This window comes from Lytechinus pictus, chromosome 1 (assembly GCF_037042905.1).
Source record: "Lytechinus pictus isolate F3 Inbred chromosome 1, Lp3.0, whole genome shotgun sequence".
NCBI lineage: Eukaryota > Metazoa > Echinodermata > Echinoidea > Temnopleuroida > Toxopneustidae > Lytechinus > Lytechinus pictus.
The window spans coordinates 16,184,655-16,206,241 of NC_087245.1; the positions used below are offsets into that span (position 1 = coordinate 16,184,655).

The window sequence follows — 21,587 nt, forward strand, 5'->3', positions numbered from 1 at the left end:
CAGTAGCCTAATGTTGGTAATGTTAACATTTGTAAAAACTTTGCATGATGATTTTGTACAAATAAATGATTAACATGATTAAATGAACAGGATTAAATAAATGAAATGAGATTAGTGAATTTTAGTTTATATTTTCAACCCCTCATAGTTTTTACTGCTATTCGTCTCATTTGATATCACAGTAATACATTATAATGCGTTCGGATAATCTGGTCAAAGCTTACTATAGACTTATATCGATTTATTCTGTTATTGGTAAGTTTCATGTTGATCTGGCTAACACGTATTTACTGATATTTCGATAATGAATAAATCAATAAATGACAACAAATGCATGCATTCATACCTAAATTAATCAGTAAATAGATTAATCAATCAATTAGTTATTGAGTAATTACTTATTTTGATAAATCATCATTGAAGAAGAAATATATAATGATCGAAGAATTAAAAATTGAATTAATTTGTTCCCCAGCTATATTTCTGAGCTTTTACAAAGAAAAGTTCACAGACACATTCACAACCTGCGCAGTTCTCATGATAATTCGCTCCTTCACATCCCACTCATAATACAAAGATAACTTTGGGAGATCGTGCTTTTGCCTGTGCAGCCCGAAAATTATGAATGGTTTGTCATAATAGTATATAATAAGATCCTGTCCATTAGTAGAAACGTTCAAACCTTAACTAAAAACCTATCTGTTCAAATAATTGCCATACATTTCGTTTTCCCCTTTTCTAAATATGTTCTCAAGCATGCATATATGCACATAGTTTTTGCGCTTTAAAATCCGTATATTACCAGTATATTATTCTTAAAAGAAAAAAATAGAAAGTCGATAATTCATTTTCTATGGAAATTAAATTCGCATTAAAGCAGTGGTGTTTTCTCGTTCTTCTTATTTCCTTTAAATTTCCCTTTTCTAACTTTCGTTTGATTTACTGTTCTTCCTTAATATTATTTTATTCATTTGCTTCCCACTTTTTCTCCCTCACTGCCTTTGCTTTCCCTAATAACAAAATTTGCAGTCAATAAAACTATTGAAGGAAAAACCTTTAGTGCTTGGATGTTTCGTTTGGTCGCATTATGGGTGCGTCGTGATCCGGTGGTTCTGACTCTCGCCTTTCAAACAGAGGGTCGTGGGTTCGAATCCTAGCCATGGCGTGTTCTCCTTCAGCAAGAAATTTATCCACACTGGGCTGCACTCCACCCAGGTGAGGTGAATGGGTACCCAGCAGGATTAATTCTTTAAATGCACTGAGTGTCGGTAGCTAAATTCAAGCTAAAGCCGGGCTAATAATAGCAAGTGCTTTGTATCCTCGGGCAAAAAACGCTATATATCTAATCCAGCTGTCATTATTATTATTATTATTGTTGTTATTATTATCATTATTATTATTATTATTATCATCATCATCATTATCATCATCATCATCTGATTCATCATCATCATCAACATTGTATGGAGAAAAAATAAAAAAGAGGAACTAAACAGTATTTTCATCGAATCTTGATCATTAATGTGTTTATTTAATTTTCCGTTTTAATCATGTTTATTAAGACCAACCTGACGTCACATGGTGGGCTCTGATTGCGAAGTGGAGATAGAAAATGTGGGATGATAATATTCGAAATATCAAATGAAAATATTCATGATAATATGCTATACCAGCTGGCCCCCATTAAAATCATACACAATGATTTTGACGTTGCCCTCAATGCTAATTGCACTCACTCAACTTTTGCACTCTTCGATTATAATTATAGTAACTGTCAAGAATACTTCGCACCTATTAATGATCGTTAGTCATTTAAGGTGAAATTATTTTCTATACGTCACATCGGAAACCTACGTCATCGATATTTACTCCATCATATTGGAACCCAATCAAAAATTGACTCAGTCAATGGGCTCACCTTGACTTCTCAGAAACAGAGCTATCTGACTTCTTATAACAGTGCCCCATCAATAAGGAGGCCTATAGGCCTACACATACTGTTCATGCTTTCTGAATATTGAAAAGATCCGGTATGAGGCTATCCCAGGTATTCTTTTCATGGGGGAGGAAGAGGAGGCATGTAGGGTTGTCTAACAACCGAAATGTTATTGAATAAATTGATGACAATGATGTGGATATACTGCTGAATCTACCTGTATATACGATTTAACTATAACCAACTGGGTGAAATATGAAATAAAATAATTATGTTATTTACAAAATTAATCTAAAAAAGATAGATTCCTTCCAAGATCATGAAGAATTGTAATATACTGCTGGGGTGATCCAGCTTTTTTACGATGGTGGGGGGGGGGGGTATTTTCATCCACATTTTCCCTGATTGGCTGCTCTAAGAGCTAATGATATTCAAACGCGAAGCACGAGTTGATAGTTTTGGATATTTCACTTAGATTCATATTTTGAAAATGGAACGCTATGAGCACTCATCATGAACAAAATGAGCGCGAAGCACAAGGATGATAATGTATAGGCCTATGCCTACTGACCTGAAAAGGGGACATTTTAAGACCTATTTGCGAGACTGGTTTAGAATATAAATATCTCATGAATCAGACAATGCGAACACAAAGCGCGAATTCTGATCTAAAAACGTGTTATTGCAAGCATTTTTTATTATGAGGAACATGATGTGCATCTCATCAAAGAAACATTCGAGCTAAAATGTTTTTTAAATATTTTTTTAGTAACTCTATTTTAGGGACCCATGATTAGGGACCTCATTAATCGAACTTCGATCCGATCATTAGCCGATTCTTGCCCTTCTCTTTTTTTCTTTCCCACTTTTATTTCTCCTTTCCCCTCCTTATATCTTTTCCCTTTTCTTTCTTCCCTTCTTATTTTTTCTATATTTCTTCTTTCTCGATTCTCCGTTTTCCTTTCTTTGCGCCTCCCGGCAAAAAATGTTTATATTATGGGGGCGTACGCGTGCGGCGCCCCTCCCCCTTCCCCCTGGATCCACCTATGGTAGGCCTATTGTGATTAAGTTCACGATCAGTTGATGATTGTTTCCTTCTTGGCACAAAAACAATAATAGGGCCTAAAGGGAATTTTTTTTTTTTTTAGATGATTGAAAATGAGCGAAAATGTGAAATTTGATATTTGATTTTTGTTTTAAGTTCGATTTTGTTACATTAATTGTTTTAGCAATAACAGGTGTAACTCTTCTTGTACAAATCAATTTTCTGTTACGGAAGAACAGAACACTCCTGTAGAAATAGGCAAAAAAAAGGAATTCAAAATAAATCTACTTGGGAAGGGGTCCCCGTTAACCTATCACCCTCCTTCTCGAAATTTTGACAATGCACACTCTGTTTGGAAGCCTGACCATGCTGACAATGCAAGCATAAAAATGCCTGATTGCTCAGACTATCCAATAATTTGGGCATTCCCCTATTTGGGATGTTTCCCATTTCCGTCATATCATCGATAAAAGAGTTTCATTGAAGACATGCCTTCTAAAATTCTGCGGTTCGTTTCGAAGGTGAAGTTTTTGACAGCTGTAACTGGACATATTTCAGGGTTAAAATACTGATGCATCTGCAAGTAATAAAAGATTTTGACCGCAATAAAGCGGGTTGATGCTCATGAACCCTGTTAAAAGAAAGTAAAACGTGTTATCGCTTTTCTAACAATGTCAATGCTTTTTTACTCTGCTCAGGAACATCGGTAAAGAGCGGTCTTCAGCAGGCCCGAGGCAAACCAACCCGCCAGCTGTCGCTCCAGTCACCCGAGGAGACGTGCCCACCGATCTTTCAAAGGCATATCGGAGACAAGCGGCTCAGGGAAGGGGAGTGTTTTAGCCTGGAATGCGCCGTACTGGGTCACCCGAAACCTAGCATCAAATGGTTTCATAATGGACTCAGGATTTCAGAGAGGTTAGGTGAACGAGAAATACAAACCAGGGGCAAAAAGTAAGTTATCTGTCATGAAGTTACGTGTTGTGAGTTGATTGACCATCAATATGGACTGAATCATGGAGTAGCTAGAGGGTATCACTTTCACAATAACGTAACTAGTAAGCCTAACAAATGAATCTGTTGCTTCAATCATAGCCTCAGCTCAGAGGCCAGGGAGTATATTTTTTTTCTATGCTACAACCTGTAAATAAACAATTTTTTTTACAGTGCTTTTTAATTGAACTAATCAATCATAGTATTTGCTCAGGTAGAGGATGCAGATACTAACTTGTTGATAATTAAAATATGTTTGTATAATTCAGCAGTGCTTATTGTTTGTAATTTGTAACTTTGTAACTTTTTTATATGAAAATATCATGATCGTATTTTATACCCCTTGTGATGCATCACAATAGTGTGAATTCAAATGAAGAAATATTAATATTCTTAATCATCAATAATACCTGGAGACTAGACCTGAGATAAGTTTATTGATTAGCATCAGTAGGTTAACCCCTTTTCTTTTAGAACACCCGGGGGGGGGGGGGGTGATATATGCCACAGTAAAGACCCCCATTTTCAACCTAAATTTCTGTTCTCCAATTGGGAAAACCATAGAGATTAATATTTTTCCTGTCTTGGAGACCCTCAAATTTAGGGTTCCTTGTTCCAGTGCATGCCCATTATCAACTTCTTAGCAGGTTGGCTTGGCGAGCTTGTTTGGCGCCGGGCCGGCCCCCAAAGCTTCCCGTGCCGCGAGCAGGACTTAGCACTAGCCCGATCGACAAAATCGGTATGAACATGACATGCACGCTTTATACCCACTGCAGATGTTTTGGCTGGAGACCACCATTTTTTGATGAGGTTATAATTTCAGAATATTGCATTCTGAGCAATCCTTGACCCAAGAGTAGTTCCAGGGATCCCCATTTTTTAGACCAAGGATTAGTTTTAGATTTTAGAGCCTTGCCCCCATTTTTTATTTTGGTCTGGCACATAGGTATCATGTAATAATTTGAGTAGGCCTCCCCCCCCCCGAGCACTTTCAAAGCAAGGATTGAATTTTTAGGGATGTGGAAGAGAGCTACAAAGCTAACACCATGTTCACACTTACAAGCCTTATGTTTGTAGGTCAAGGCCTCTTTCCACAAGGGCACATTTATATATTACAGCGCTAGTGGGAAAATTACCAAGTGGTTACTGTATGGCAGTAAAAAAAATGGGTAGTCCAGGGGTGAACGGATGTAGTGGATGAAAATGAAAGCCACAAGTTCTGGGGTTCAAATCTCCTATGGCAGCACCAGCTATCTCTGGCAAGTCACTTTCCAATGGATTTTCAATAGGAAGTCGGTAGACTACGAGGGAAGCATCATTTTTTTGTTCTAAGAAATTTGAGAACTCCCCAGGGAGTGGAGATTGTGCATATGTGTGTCAAGGGCAGTGGTACAATAGCCTATGTGGAAAGAGCTTTATCGTTCAGCCCTTGATCATCTATAATGTTAAAAAGAAAATGAATATATCTAAAGATAATGCAATTTTCCTTGAAATAAATATTGCAAAAAATAGTGCTTTAACCTTAAAGACTGGTTGATTTTGCTGTATACATGCATTCTCCAATAGATCCCAGACCGCATACACAGATTCGGTCTTCAATAGATTAAAGAACAAGTGGAGAGTGAAAGATTTCTCATTTATAGCATCATTTTACAGGATGATTGGAATGATAATAATTGCCAAAGAAGGCGCTGTATGAAGACACCTTTATCCTCTTACTATAGGTCATTGGTATGGTTGTGTGTTAAAATGTAGTCTCACTGTGAATCTGTTGATGTTTTTTTTAATTCCATAGCAACATGATTATTGGGAAAAAAATTATGAAGTGGCAGATTCAAAGACTTGTTTTATGACCATTTAAATAAAAGCTATTTTTTAATTCTCTGTTGAGATTTTATTTTTCTCTTGAAAGTGAAAGGCTAAAAGAAAATGATGTTTTGGAAAGAGAGAGAAAGAGAGATGTCTTGCTACTAGACTAATCCTGAGTGATAGGAGCAGTTGTCAGTTAATCATGACCTTGTATGTTAGACTCTATAAATGATGTGTAGGGTCCTATGTAGGGTTAACACAAATAATAATCATTACCCTGATAGGAAATGTGTATAGGAGTAGAAGTGGTATGGATTGATAACCCTAGCCGTGGGATGGCTCTCCTGAGAGATAAGTTCTGGTCATGATAGATGGAATTCTACCAGAGGAAATGTCTAAATGTGACTGAAAATGTTTAATTGTTATGCACTGAAAAATCATTCTGTGCTGTAATTCAGCACCTTGGTAGTCTGCTGAAGTAGCATTTACTGAATGTGAATGCACTTTTATCAGAAATAAACTCTGTTCTGCTGAGAGTCATGTGCAATTACTCCAGAATTTATGGATATGGATGTGCCATTGCTCTTCAATGTACTTTCCAGACACTGTCCCTATCATTTCTGAGTAATTGGTGTATTTATTGACGACTATATTGTTTAATTTCAGTTTGTTTTGTAGTCGTTTCCAGCAGATACTTGGTTAACTATGCTTGGTTCATTAAGCTCTGTTTGAGGTATTCACTGGGTGTATTATGATCACCAAGCTGCAGTCTGCTGATCCTCAAAGATGCAGAGGGTGATGTGTGTTGTAGGTTATAGACCTTGGACACCAATTGAGTGTCTTAATTGCATAGATCATCTAAAAGGAAAACAAAATGACATTTCTCTGTTTCCATGTTCCTTTCATGTATATCCATTCACATCACAGAGTCCATTGCCTGAGAAAGAGAATTCCTTCACTAGTTGGCAATGGCTTAGGGTTGCCTTATCACCGGTAGTCGCTTTCTGCTGACAAAGTGCACAGTACCAAAGCTGCAAAATAAAATGCTCTGTTAACTTGTGCATAGTCTCTTAACAGTTTTTCAACAATAAAACATATAACAACTTTATTTTGCTTGGCCTTGTTACTTTAACTTAGACCTCTAGGAAGAACAGAGCCATTGTCTTCTGTTATAAGAATGAGCAATAAACCCCTTTAATGCCCATGTAGTTCTCGCTACGTCAAAGAAAAATGACCATGAACTGTTATTGACGTAGCATAGTCTGCATGATCTCCGGAGACCCATTTTGAACATTTTGATTTTGAAATTCCATGTTGCAGGAGTGCCGTCTGCTCCAACGACGTAGCATATAGACGTGATGTAACAGGAAAATGTAGCAACAACTCTGTCCATGTCTACTGCGTGGCCACCACACATATTCAGTTGTCGCTACATCCTACAAAACCAGATAAAGTTCCCACTACATTGTTAAAATTCAGAAGAAAACGTAGGATGCAGCGCCAACTTCATTTGATTTTCTAAAAAAAAATTGAAATTGTCAAGTGCATGCTACTTCCGCGCAATGTCCTTGCGAAATTCCGACTAGGATTATTATGCACGCAGAAGCGCTTAAACGGTTCTCGTTACGCTCTGCCCTACATCCAGCGGATTGCATGATTTTTGTACCCTTGTGTATGTGGACATGTATGTAGCTCCAACTGAGTGTGCATGGTGACCGCACAGTGGTCACGTAGTAGCAGTACAGTAGAAATGGACAGAGGTTTTGCCACACTCTTACAGTGTCCACTTTATCTATGCTATGTCAATGGAGTTGTTAGTAAGCTGCTGTGTCATTAGTACGTACTATTCAGACGACGCTCCCGCTAGGTGGACTTAGGACATGATCAAAGACCATGTGGTGGAAAATGAGAATGTGGAAATCTTGCAGACTGAGCCAAGTCAAGAAAAGTTCTCGCTATGCTCTCAATATGCTGTAGTATACGCAGCGATAACTGCCTGGACGTAGTGTTGGTGTAATGGGGGTATCAGTTGGCGCTACATCCAAATAGACGAGTTACAGCAAGTCATGTAAGCTGCTGGATGTAGTCAGAACATAGCGGGAACCTTTTTGACGTAGTATGAACTGCTTCTACGTGCAGAATAAACATGCGCTCATGCAGCATAAACATTCACAAAAACATGGTGTGGACGTAGCACGCTCATGAAAATTTCACATCTTTCGTAAAAATAAAATGAAGTTGGCTCCATGTCCTAGGTTTCTTCTGAACTTCAAGAATGTAGCGGGAACTACATCTGGTGTAAAGGGGGTATTAAGTAGTGAACCATACATGTCAGATCCCTAAATAAGTACATGAAAATTTACTGTAGGAAGATGAAATTTAATATTGTCAAAAAAAATGTGAGGTAAACACCAAGCTATCTTCACCAATTTACAATGATTCGTTGAAAAATTATGATCTGTCATCAAGGTTACGTCGGTGATTCCATATACCTTCCCGTAGACAGTTTTGGCTTTTGCCTGAGAGATGACACTTGGTCTGAATATATAGACAAGTTCTTTACCTGGCAAGGTATATAACATGATGTTTAGACATGGATTCCAGTGAAGCCCCTATAAACTGGCTGCAAGCTATTTGCCCAGGTCTTTGTGCTCAGGCATGCTGTCTCTTAAAGGAACATTGTTCAATATACATGTACCAGAATTTGTATGTTTGACCAAGGTTGAGGTTTGTGTCCAGAATTCCAGTTCATCCTGTCTTTAGTTTTGGCGTCTTGATTATTAGCCTCTATTTGGGATACTAGGGCGCATAGCTGACTCCACCCTAGTAAGATGTTAACACTAAAGAAGTTGCTAGTCAAAAGGTCTACAGCAGGGGTTCTCAAACTTTTTCTTTGAAGGGCCAGATGAGACTCCAAGTAAACTTGAAAGGGCCAGCGTGAAGTGGATACTTAGAAAAAAATGTGCGCGAAGCGCAAAAACCCCTGCGGTCGGGGTCCTAAATGCCCCCTTGTGCAATCTGGCCCTTATTTTGGGAGCATTTAATCTAACAAATTTATAACAGTTTCATATGGAACGCAGGCAAAATTAGAAAAGATTTCAAAATACAGCGAGAGTCAATATTAATGATAACAAATTGTAGTACTTTAAAACATATTAAAAGGAATCTAGATAGTATATTTACATACCTGGTATTGCGGAGACAGATAATGTCTTGAAGTATCAATATTTTTTGTAGTCAAAGTAAAATGAATAATAGACCATGTCTGTTGTAGACTATAACAAGGATATCAGTCTCCTAGTCACTTTTAATATGGGAAATTTGACAGTCTGTCAGCAACAAGTTGCATGAACCTTGGCACAAAAGGTGTAATTGCCAGACGAAGGCACTGGTGCAAATGTTCACTGGTCAAGCAGGGGCCGTGAAAGGGGGGGGGGGGGCTGTCCCCCCCTTTTTCAAAAACCATGTACAAAAAAGTAAAAATGACCATATGATTGTGATTGTGACCTAATAATCCTTACTGTTATACACTGTACGGTCTAGATAAGACTTGTTTACTAATGATCCAGATCATCCAGATTTAAGGATATTTTTTCTCTGGAAAACCTAGTAATAAGGCATCAATTTAGCCTTTTGTAATAAATTTCAATTAAAAATTACCATAGTTGGAATGCATTTTGCATACATTATGTGTTGCTATGCCTAGCAAGTTTCAGTTTGTCATGAATAGTCTTTGCTTTGTATGCATAATCATGACTGTTGAGCAAGCATGTGATGTTTTGTGACAATGCATCTTTAAACATCCGGAGTGCTCCATCATGCTCAAGTACTGTGAGCTGCATTACAGCAAACTTCATGTATGTTTCAAGTGAAAATAAACATGGGTATAATGGTCTGCATTCATAGTATGTGATCACCTAGTTGCTTCAGAGTTGGAGGAAACTAAGGAGCTGCATGGTATCTGTAATAGACAAAATGCCAAATGAAGTTCAGATGACAGTTATCTAAAAAAAATACATTAAGTTGTGTATGTAATGCTAGGAGTCCACTGGGCGGCGCCAGTTGACGCCCAATGCGCGCCATTGCAAAGTGGCTATGGTGCCTTGTGTCACCAGTGGCATGCAGTGACTTGAACTGCCTCTCAACTGGCGTGTAACATTGCCCAAAATTTAATTTGGCGACGTTACGCGCCACTACGTACCAATTGGGAGGCAGTTTGTGCCACTAGGCACCTTATTGGTGATGCCACAGCCATAAATATTTTTTTTCCATAGCCGCTTTGCATTGGCGCAAACTGGCGCCACGCAGTGGACTCCTAGCATTAGGGAACATTACTTTCAAAATTCAATTCAATTCAAATTCAATTAATGCTTGATAATAATAAAAAACATCATCAAATTGTACATTCGTATATAGAAATATCATTACAAGAAAAGGAGGGCAACAAAAAGTTTACACTTGAAAATAAGAAGCCTCCAAAGAATACAGTAATTAATATATGTACACATCAGATGAAGAGGGGGGGGGGGGAGCGAAACATGCTCATTCACACACAGACACATCCACCGAGAAACATCGTCATCATCACACACAAAAGCACACCCGAACATCCCTCATCTTGGTTCATTCATTAACAAAAATAATACATGTATAAATGAGGTGAGTTTGAATTCAAATTAGGAATAGGTACTAATAATGATCTTTTTGAGTTTGCATTTGCATCTGGGAGTGAGAGAAACAAAGACAGATATAAAGCGACGGAAAATAATCATATGAACAACAAACTAAGCCAACAACAATAATGTCAGTGCTTGCATTCCCTTTCTCCTTTTTTTTCTCTAGCTACACCTCAGGACGAAATTAAGCCCAAAATACAAAATTAAGTGTGAGTAAAAAAAAAGAATACTTTTGTTGAAGAATATGTTACATTTCTTTTTTAAGAAGATAAAGAGGATATGTCTTAGATTGGAAATGAAGTTCTAAAATTATAATTGGATGACAGTTGGGATAAGTGGGAAAGATAATATTCATAATGCTGAGTGAGTGTAGAATGAAGAAATCTTCACAAAAAGTTGCCTTTCAAAGTAATTGAACATTCTTTAATTAATTATTTTTTTGTTCTTAAATTTTCTGTTCTTATATTTTAATGAAAGTTTAATCCATGGCTTTTGAAGAACTCTACCATTTGGGAGGGCAATCTTGCTATCCTTTTTCATGAGAGAATTGCACTTTTTCATAGATGTAGTTTATCATTGCTCTTTTAAGTCATTTTTTTCACATGCAACAATAGCTGAAAAAGATGTTTTAAACTTAAATTTCCAGCATACACATGCATAGGTAACTGAATACTGAAATTCCATCGATTGCAAGAGAGATCTCAGTCATGATTCTATGACACAATGGCCTGCTTCTTGTTTGGAGTTCAGTCATGAATTGATTACCTTCCAAATTAACCCATATTATCTGGGTCAAACTCTGCAATGCAGTCCGGTTTGCACTTGACATGTTCTGAATTGGGAAGAAATCTGTGTTGATCAAAATTTGTTTGAACTCTCTCTCCAAGAGTTAACACGGGATCACACTTTGCTTTGTGATTTAAAAAATCATATTTGTAATTTTAGCTTCAGAAAATTGATTGAACGTAGCCTTGGTTTAATCTGAACTTAGATTCAGAGGGAGTTCTCATGAACGGAAAGGGAGGGACTTTGGGGCATTTGATCTATATTAATAGGATGAGATACAGTTTGTAATGCTGGAATGAAAGTGAAACTAGTTACAAGACGAGCTTGTTCCGAACTCATTGTTCATTCACACTTGGATAATATCCAAATATATTTTTTTCTCTGCTTTCTTGTCATCCCATGTGAACGTTTAAAAACTTGAGATTTGCAAATAATCATGAGAAAATACTGGAGCAAATGTAAGGCATTATTAAAGGTCAAGTCCATCCCAGAAAAATGTTGATTTGAATAAATGGAGAAAAATCTAACTAGCATAATGATGGAAATTTTCTCAAAATCGGATGTAAAATAAGAAAGTTATGGCATTTTAAAGTTTTGCTTATTTTTCACAAAACAGTTTTATGCACATGCAAATTAGACAATCGATGTCCCTCACTCAACATTTCTTTTGTTTTTCAAAGTTTGAAATATTATACAATATTTCTTCTTTTTTTGCATATTTGACAATAAGGACGTACTTGACCGAACCATATAATATTAAAACAATGCTAGTTCCACATGTTCATGGAGGAATTAATCTTTGTTTCACTTGACAATGAGAAGAAAATTAGAAAATAGAATATTTCATATAATGAAATACATAAGAAATAGTGAGTGGATGACATCATCAGTCTCCTATTTGCATACCAACCAGGATGCGCATATAACTGTTTTGTGAAATTAAAGTGAAATTTTAAAATGTCATTAACTTTGTTATTTAACATCCGATTTTGATGAAACTTTCAGTGTAATGCTTGTTGGATTTTTCTCTTTTTGTTCAATAAACTCTTTGTTGGGGTGGACTTTTCCTTTAAATGATTGTTTGAAGCCTTATGATGCTGTTGTTTGTGTACAATCTGTCAGGGGTATCAATCATTATGATCCATGTAGGGAAGATATGAGAAGATAGGGTCTCAATATACTTGCACTTCCAATCTTTGACCTGACTATACATGAACCCTCAACGAAAAAGTTAACAATGTGAATGGGTCAGTGGACTGGTTCACATGGTATCATATTGACTTTAAGATACAGTAATAGTTTCGTTCTAAAGCTTTTTTCTTCAAAGTCATGTAACCTTTAAAGAAGAAGTAAGTTCCCTTGCACAAAGTTTTCAATATGGCTCCATCTTGCTTCCTGAACTCGTTGATTCTGTCACCTCTGAATATCCCAGAATGCATCATTCTTTTCTCTCAAACATTTATTTAAAAAATTATACATGCCAAAATTATTTCAATTTTATTCAATGCTACCATTGTATGATATGATAATTACTGTGTTTACACGCTGCATTGGCTCGCGGCGCAGACCCGATAGCCGTTGCAGACTCCGCTCGCGGATTATTGTGTTCGTTGTGTTTACACGCTGCCCCAGCTCGCGGTGCAGAATCTACTCGCGTTTAAAGTTTTGGTAAATATTCAGATTTTTCTCTCTAAGTTTAAATGCATTGTCTGATTGTCAGATGAATTAAAGATTTTATCAATTTTTGTTTTTGGAAATTTTAATTCAAACTGTATTTTTGGTTTAACACCACTTCTCAAACATAGAATTGATCAGTCAAAAACGATAAGCATACAATCTTTGCATATTGCCTTCTAATATAGAGAATAGATATCACACACAAAAAAGCAGTGAATTATATATCAACCACCAAAGTTCATCGTTTTAATGAATAACGCATTAAAAATGTAATAATTGCCATTATATTTGTGTTACATTGAAATGATATGTTAGCTTGGATTGTTTTCTTCAATGATTTCTTTTATATTAGTAACCATTTCATTATTTTGGAATATTTCAATAATGTTTCAAAGAATTATTACTGCAATATTATGCATAAAGGTTTCTTTAGACTGACATGCAGATCCAGCAAGGACCATATTTCTTGCTAGTTGCTACTATCTCAAGTCACTTGCACAGGGATCTCAGAACAAGCTACGCATATGAATCCCCACCCCCTGGAACTTGAAGATACAACTCTGCCTCTCACAGCATTTCACATTTCATTACTTTATGAAATCAATTGAAATCTTCGCGCTGATATTCTTTTTCCATGTTTATATATGCCAGGCCACTAATGCTAAATTTTGTTTTCACCTTTTCTACCGATAAAAGCAAAACTGACATCAGGAAACCTAGAAATATGTGAAACAGATAACTTGTTCATAATGTTAGAAATTTCCTTAGATTTTAAACAGTGAGAAGCTCGTGTGAACATAACACTGGCTTGTAGGTTAATAGGGTGACATTTTTGAGCTTCAATTAATAGTGCAGATAGATACGAACTGTCAATGTCCACTCCTTTAATAATTCATCACAGACGGACCCCATCCTTTCTCTCTCTCTTTACCCTTTCCTCTTAGCTGGTCAGATCAAGTTGAATTACACATGTATTTCAACTCGGCTTTTATTTTAAGCCTCACTAATATCCTACAGAGTGAGTGAGCTCTGAAGTTGCAAATCAGAGAAAAGTGTTCTTGAAGATGTGAGCTTCCTGAATGAAAGAAATGTGCTTTCTTTGTCTTTGGTCTTTAATCTGTGTACAGAATGCTTATACAGATTTTTTTACATACATAGAAATGAACTTTAAATATCTCAAAGTTATTATTAGGTACCATACAAAACAGTATTAATCATTAGGAACTGGAATATCATTGACTTTGTCAGACAGTGTATTGTGAACTCGCTTTTTCAGTACATGCCAAAACTGTATGCTTCGAAATAACTCAGTATTGCTGCGATATCTTGTTGTTTTGACAATGCATATGCATTGATTGGGTTCAGCCAATGCTGAAAGCAGAGCATCATTTATGTTATTAAATAGACGATTGCATAACACAATCAGGCATATTACACACACAATCAAAAATTAAACATCACGAAATATTTATGCTTTTTGTAGATAAATAACTAGCATTATCCTAGTTATAATGTGCTCATTCATGAAAGAAATGACTGTAAAATAAGCAAAATATTTCTGATGGCATTCATGTCAATAATCACACTTTTTAAGGGTTCTGTTGGATGATATGAATATCAGTTTTACATCTTATTTGGGTATGTAGTATGGTGTCGTATTCTATAATTATATTAATTTTGCAACATTAAAGTATGGAATATTTCTGATTACATACAACATCATAAGACCCATATTAGTTTAATTTGAACCATGCGCTGGATTTTTTGTAGCAAACTACATGTATGAAATAAACAGGAAAACCATAAAAGAATATCTAATGGTTGGTTTCAGTATATGTTGCCATTTGATATTTCTATGATGTTTTTTAATCAAATAAACCATCTATCTACTGATCTACTATCTGGGGTCTGTCTATCTAGTTATCTAGGATTATTGCCTATTTATGTATGTTGTTGAGCAACAGATCTTTTTATCTATTAAAGTGAATTTTTTTATGTTCAGAATAATATCTAGATATGAGTCATTTGACAATGAAGCATTGCATATTTCAGAAATGTACTGCAATTATAATGCGCATTGACATTCCCCCCCCCCCTCAAACTTCTATTAAAAATACCCCTGCCACTCACTCATCAGTCCACCATAGGTCTTCTACCCTCTAAGTCAGTAATTATCTTCCTCACAAGGGGCACAACGACCTTGTCCTCTATCAGACCCCTCTCCTGATGGCTTGATCTCTGTCATATCTCTTTCACCTTGCCATCCATTTTGATATGGTATCCAGTCCTTTTCATTTATTGCATATTCCATGTTTTACAGATAAAGGCTATTTTTAACTTAGATTTCATCTTTCTTCAGTCATTGTAGTTCACATCTACCCTAGATCATGTACAGCATGATGTGTTTTTAGGGAATGTTTTGAAATGAATTTGATTGACAGGAGTTAGAATATTAGGATTGTTCTATTGTATAAACACCTAAACAGAGACAGTTCATGTGCAGAACATGTACAATTGACTTGTAATAAACATGAATGTATACATTTAGAAATGAAAAAAAAAATCATCTTTGTAAAGCCGAATAGTATTACATCTGTGACATGAAGCTGTTCGAATAGTAGTTAATGTATGGATTTTACAACATTTTGTTTCAAACCTCGCAACAAATACTTTGAAAAGCTAGTGACATTTTTGTTACTTTTTACTACTTTAAAATCTACTGTAGATCAAGGCTTGCTGGATTATTTCATGACTTGGTTTTACAGTGACTAATGAAATCATTTTCATTTAATTGGCATCTACCTGTATCTGGTCTGGTGAAGTATATCATGAAATGCTTTATCTGTGATTTTTCTTACATGTACGATTGTATGAGGTACTGATTTGTTTTGATTATTTTTTACTATTTCAACATCTACTATAGATAATGATTATTTTAATGAAATTGTTTGCTAATAACTGTTCTTATTAATGTACTGAGATTGTTTTGTTATTCCTTACCACCTTACTCTCTACTGTAGATTGTGGTTCAGGTGAGAATTTCATGAATGTGTTTGTCAGTGAATAAGGTACTGGATATATTTCACTCCTCAATACCAATTTTAAATCTCATATAGACCATCTTTCAGGGGATTATTTTGAATGGTTTGTTAATCTTTCTCTAAAGTCTGTTTTAGCCAATTAAATTTTAGTCATTACCGATACTTAGTTAACATCTGTAGACAACAGTTCAGGTTTTTTTTAATGTTTTTTTTTCAGTGCCCTTTCTTACTTAAACTTTTACAAAACTCCTTGCATTGATTTGTTGAGAGCAAATTATACCGCCAGGATCTTAATTTCAATTTCAATTCAATTAAATTGATTTATTTCCAATTAAAGTCAAATATACTTTGGGCACTACAAGTCTATATGCGTTATATTAGATAAGATTCTCATGTCAGGAAAAGTGTAGGTCACAGGACGTATGAGAGTGTGAGTAAAGCACTGTGGAGAATATGTCAAAATGTGCTCAACTTTTTTTAATAACTTTTCTTTAAAGAATGATTTGTAAATGAAATATGTTTGCAATGTTCTCATTGTCATTTAATTCATCCCTGGATTTCATCTGAATATATGATAATTTTTGCAAGCTATGTGATTTGATTTTGATATAATTTATACTACAACAAATTTATATATGTGCACAGGTATGTGCATTGTATTTCTTAAGACACCAAGAGCAGAGTTAATCTTATCAACAGGGCATGTTTAAGAACTTTATGACAAATTAAGGCTTATGATATGAAGTATTGTGTTACGTGCACCTTGTGTGTCTGCAGTAGTTACACATCTCGAGAAGACTTTTAAGAGATGTGATGTGATCCAGACTTGAGTAGTAATCATTATGATGGGAAGGGGATGGCCTCTTGATGCCAGTAATTAAACTGTGGCGGTCAAATGTCACCCCTTGAAATAGCTCTCAAGCTCTCACTTCTTCTTCATTGATAGTCTGCATCTTCAGACGTCTTTAGTTGTACCAGAACAAAGAGATTTAATTTGTGTTTATGAGATTTGACCTTTTTGTGCATGATTTGCCTTTGACATATCAAACAAGATTCTTCTCCATCTATAGTATAGGAATTTCTTCTCTACATCTTTCCCAGAAATTGTCATTACTTCCCATTGTTTGTTAGTGCTGAAGTTGAAAGATAGATTATCAAATTTGAAAAAGTCGCTGAGTGAGTTTCTTACTAAAAGATGTTGTTGTCAGACTTGAAGGTTCCTTTCAATGAATTGATTAATTTTGTGTTTTGTGAAAGTTTTTTAAATGATATTATGCTTCAGCATTGTATATTTTTGTTTGAGGTTATTGGTTTAATGATATTTATTTGCTATAAAAAAGGATGAAAATATCAATAGCCACTTCATGATTTGTTTTATGTTACAGAGTCTTCCATGGCGGTTTAGAAAAGACATCAGTAATGCTTCTTTTGCAGCCAAAATAAAACCATCCCAACAACAAGTTGATTTGAAATTTAAGAACAATAAACAAGTATTAGAAAAAAAGTCAGACTAGTCTAGAACAGAAAATATCCTCAAAATTTAATGTAAGATAAGAAATTTGTGATTTTAAGATCTTGATTGTTATTCACAGTCCATTCCATTCATTATGCCAATGAGGGAACAGTTAATGTCACACACTGACATATTGAATTTTCATAGTATGAAATATAAAAACAATAATCAGTAAATTTAAAATATGGTGAGAGAAAGGATGATGATTTTACATGCCCCGTGAAGAATCAAACAAAGTTTTCATTATTGGAGGCAAAAAATTGTAAAAGAAGAAAAAAGAAGAATAAATGATGCAATTATACCACACATGATGCAAACCATTGTGGATTTTTTTTTACTATTCAAAAGTCTAAATTGTATACTATATTCAGGTATTTCTTATTTTATGCCATATTTAATTGATATTGACAGTGATGCTTGTTTTATTATTTTCTCCGATCATTCAAATCAACTTTTTGTTTGAGTGGACTTGATTTACACTGACTGAAGTGCTGTCTTTCACTGTTACCCATATAATGCAGTATATGTGGATAAAATGAAGATACTTTCCAATACACAATTTCGCAATGTAATTTTTCATTTTTGTTTTCAATGTAAGTAACCTCTAGTAAGACTAAACATACCTTAGTACTATTTCATTTCCCTTCAGTCTGACAGTCATACACTCTAATACTTGAAATGTTAAACCAATAATGGAAAGGTTAGGGGAGTGACAATAATTTCCACATGTTATGCATAAAGCTGAATCCAACAATATGTTGGATTGAAACCATTTAAATGTAAGTTGCAACATTTAGAAAAGGTTGTCTCTCCTCCAACCTTTCAAATGTTGATTTAACATTTCAGGTTTTAGATTGTAAAGTAATAAAAGCATCCAATTCATATTGATGTTTAAAACTATGCATTATTCCTTAATTGCATGTTAAACTCACAAAACATGTATCATATTAATTTGAAAGTTTGTGTTCCGAAGCCCTGTCTCATGTCTTCAGAAATGTGTTATATTTAAAAAATTGAAATAGACAGGCTTTCTAAACTGTTTGGGTTTCTTTCATTTCCGTTCCTGTAAATCATCAAACAAAAATAGATATAGATGTCTCAACTAAGACAGCCAAAGTCTGTGCCAGTCTGCACTGCCTCATATATCATACCCTTCCCTGTTAGTTTGCTACTGGTTGTTTGCATTGGAAAGCTATTATAATTTCAAGATCTGTGAACAGATTTATATATTGCCTAATCTTCCAGCCCAGTCTTATCCCATTCCCTGGCTTTCCTGTAATCTTGTTTGCCGTCTCTCAGATCCATGCACATGGTAATTGTGTTTTTGAAAGATTCTAGAGTGAAGCGAAAATAGTTTTAACTCTTCTGTGCAATCTGCATACATGTAGTCAAGTATGCACTATGTCTATATCGTTGGCGTTCATCCAAACCGTCATATCAGTCAATTTTGGTAAAAAAATTGATTTTGAGATTTTTGCAGAAAATGAAAGTACAAGTCCTATTCTATTCATAACTAAATTTCTAGGCAGCAATTTCTTTTATTCTGAGATATGAGGGGATTTTCACGGTGATGACATACATTTTTTAAATAAAATGTGCAGATCCCATTGGAAATGTGTATTGTAGCAGAGCGATTCGACGGTTTGACTGATCGCGATTTCAATGCGTGTGGTCAGCCAAACCATCTTAGGCGGCCATCAACACTGCATTGAATTTGCACGTGAAAAGCAATACAACGTTTTGACTGACCGCGCGCATTGAGATCGCAGTCAGGGTTGTTGTATCCCTTATGGCGTTTTGTACAGGGGAAATCTAAACCGCTCAAAACGAAATTACAAGCTTGGAGCTCTTTTGCAATATTTTCTCTGATCCTCGGTTTTGTGTTTAAAATAAGAATACCAATATCAAGCAATTGTCTCGGTCTTTCCAACCATGTATTTTTCTAGCAATGAATATGTTGTAAGGCTGGGGAACTACGTGTGAAAATTATAGTAAACTTTGAAGTAGATTTTCTCTGAAATGGGTTTGCACCGTCGTAAGTGTGATACGATGGTTTGGATTATCGCTGATGATATGGTTGGTCTAAAGGCTTCAATGAGGACTTCAGCTTTGTATACTGACAAAGCAGAATAATGCCCTATACGAGATGCTATTGACTATAACAATTTGTTGTAACTTTTTATACGTAGGTTACCATGTTTTAGACCCATTTTGTGAATTCATGGATGCGGTTCATTTCAATTCATGAGAGGTTGAAGACCAGAGTAAGCTGCTTGATTTTAATCTTCCTTTTAGGAGGACTTTGTTCCGCCCTTGATCTGCTTCAAATCTTTTTTTTTAAATTCATTAATGGGATTCTCATATTATGTGGCATATTCTGCATTCAAAGGTCTTAAAAAATGACAACACTTATGAAAACAATTGTTATTGTTCAGCTGCATCAACTCTGGATTATTTGAGGACAAATTAATGAAAGAGGTAATACTGCAAACAGTGTACCAATGTCTTTGGGCATTTCCTCAAGTGGTCCAAAATGAGGCTGACTTCAGGTAATAAGGTATATGGTTTTCTTTTGAACTTATTTAACCAAATGACACATGTACCAAATCTGAGTTTTGTTATCTTGTTTTTTTTTTAGACACACCCTCACCATCCCCCATGCCTTGCCAGAGGATAAAGGCTTATACATTGTGAGAGCTGTGAATACTGGAGGAGTAGCACATTGTGGAGCCGATGTGGTAGTAGAAGAAAAATCAGCGGAAGAGATTGAGATCGAGGAGGCAGAGATACGTGAAGAAAAGAGTGCTGCAAAGAAAGGTAAAACAAATTTTGGAGTGCTCAGTAGGAGTTATCATATATGTTGAGGGTTGAAATAAGGACTGATATTTTTATTTAATATTTTAGGAACTTGACAGGATTAATAATTGAAAGTTAATAAGCCAGTTCGGAGTTCCGTTCTGCGCATGATCAGAAGAAGGTCATACGGACTAAAAGAGACGTGGTTTAATATCTATTGAGATAAGCACCAAATTTTATGTCTTGGTTGTTCATATATTCTTTTGAGTTTTGTTTTTCATTAGATCCGCAAAATTCAACAATGTGTCCAATAGTGACTGGTGTTTCACAATTGGCCAAGTACATTGTTATAGCAACTTGTTGATGCATTCAAAGTAAAAATGCAACAAGTATATTCATTGAGTGTTCATTGGTGTGCTATTTTAGTCACCTGGTCTATACAATTTATGCATCCTGCTATGTAAGGCATGCTTACATAATATCTTGCTTTGAAATCTGCCTATCATATGTAAAAAATGAAAAGTCATTTGACCAAAATTGCCCATGAGGTGATACCGAACTGGTATTTTCTCTTTGCACTTAAACACAATATTGAAAGGCTTTTAGACTGAAGAGCTTTGTTTTAAACACAATATAGTAAGTTTTATAAATAGCAACTGCATTAAAAAAAAAATTCCTAAACGTCAAGACGTACCCACTGACTTTAGGGTGTAGGTTTTGTTTCAAAAACAGTAGTAGTACAACAAATGTATTTGTAACTTTGGGCGACATATGAGATTTGTAATATTCCAGTTTGACAAAAGAATGGTTATTCCATGGAGCTCTATGGTTATTCTATCTCCAAATCTAAACATTTTGGGTTCATCAAGTTACCCAATACCCAGTTTGCATTGTTTGAATACTTAATAATTTTCTTTTATTCTGATTAATTAATCTTTTGATTACAGCATTATTTCATTTATTTCTTAAAATTGACTTTTTAAAGGCGATATTGTGATCACACCTACTGGACAAAGTGCTGGAGACAAGGCAAAGCCTGGGACTAAATCAGACAAGATGCAAGCACCTTGGTAAGATATTCACATGAAACCAAAATCCCCAAGGTAATAATTATTAAAAGAGAGTGTAGAGAAAAACATATGTGGAGAGGGTTAATGAAGAGCGTTAAAAGTGTAAATTTCAGAAATTAGAACTGTAACTGTCCTAAAATCTACTATACTCTAAATTCCAAGGATTTAGAATAAATCCAGATCGGCTGTGAATAATGACCAGCTGAATATTAGATTTAGATTCAAACCTTGTTGATTTAAATATAAAG

At 35.4% G+C, this 21,587-nt stretch overlaps 1 long non-coding RNA gene across 2 annotated transcripts; it reads left to right on the forward strand.

Annotated features, from left to right (window-relative positions):
- Positions 1 to 3,438: 3,438 nt before the first annotated feature.
- On the forward strand, positions 3,439 to 21,340 carry LOC129263889 (uncharacterized). Of its 2 annotated transcripts, XR_010294703.1 has the most exons (4): positions 3,439 to 3,502; positions 3,680 to 3,932; positions 20,112 to 20,290; positions 21,255 to 21,340. It is a non-coding gene; the product is annotated as an uncharacterized LOC129263889 (long non-coding RNA). The 2 variants fall into 2 exon arrangements; XR_010294702.1 differs by lacking the exon at positions 3,439 to 3,502 and having other exon boundaries at positions 3,669 to 3,932.
- Positions 21,341 to 21,587: the final 247 nt, after the last annotated feature.